Source organism: Bison bison, unplaced genomic scaffold (genome assembly GCF_000754665.1).
Source record: "Bison bison bison isolate TAMUID 2011002044 unplaced genomic scaffold, Bison_UMD1.0 scf7180017864164, whole genome shotgun sequence".
NCBI lineage: Eukaryota > Metazoa > Chordata > Mammalia > Artiodactyla > Bovidae > Bison > Bison bison.
In genome coordinates this window covers 1164731-1165718 of record NW_011494736.1, presented here as the reverse complement: position 1 = coordinate 1165718, position 988 = coordinate 1164731, and the positions used below count along the sequence as shown (strand labels likewise).

Genomic DNA, 988 nt, shown 5'->3' with positions numbered 1-988 from the left:
CAGGAGGAGAAGGGGACGACAGAGGATGAGATGGCTGGATGGCATCACTGACTGGATGGACATGAGTCTGAGTGAACTCTGGGAGTTGGTGATAGACAGGGAGGCCTGGCGTGCTGTGATTCATGGGGTCACAAAGAGTTGGACACGACTGAGCAACTGAACTGAAGAACATTTGAATTCTACACTTGAACCAAGTGAATAAAAGTCCAAAATCAACAGTCAGCTTTCTGGGATGTAGGGGACATATTTTCCAAATGCTATTTTAGCCTGTGAGTGCCCAAAATTTTACATGTCACAATCCATTTTGAGGGCTTCCCTTGTGGCTCAGTGGTAAAGACTCTGCCTGCCAATGTAGGAGATGTGAGTTCAATCCCTGGGTTGGGAAGAGCTCCTGGAGAAGGAAAATGGTAACCCTCTCCAATATTCTTTCTTGGGAAATCCCATGGACAGGGGAGCCTGGCAGAATATAGTCCATGGAATCACAAATTAATCATACATGACTTAGCCACTAAACAACAATGACAACAATACATTTTGCAGTATATAGATAGAAGTGATGTTCATAAATGCAAGACAGTATGAATGTTGATGTTGTTGATAATGATGGTTGTGGTGGTGGGAGTGATGTTGGTGACAAAGATGATAATGATAAAAATCTCTTACATTTGACTATTTTCCAAAACTCTTATACTGTCCAGTGCAACACTTATAAAAGTGATTATACAAGTTCCATGCTGCTGCTGCTGCTAAGTTTTGCGTCAGTCGTGTCTGACTCTGTGTGACCCCATAGACAGCAGCCCACCAGGCTCCCCCGTCCCTGGGATTCTCCAGGCAAGAACACTGGAGTAGGTTGCCATTTCCTTCTCCAATGCATCAAAGTGAAAAGTGAAAGTGAAGCCGCTCAGTCGTGTCCGACTTTTAGCAACCCCTTGGACTGCAGCCCACCAGGCTCCCCCGTCCCTGGGATTCTCCAGGCAAGAACACTGGA

General features: G+C 45.5%; 1 protein-coding gene across 1 annotated transcript in view; it reads right to left on the bottom strand.

Moving 5' to 3' along the window:
* NLGN1 (neuroligin 1) overlaps positions 1 to 988 on the bottom strand; it is a 529443-nt gene that overhangs the window by 171016 nt on the left and 357439 nt on the right. The window lies entirely within an intron of this gene.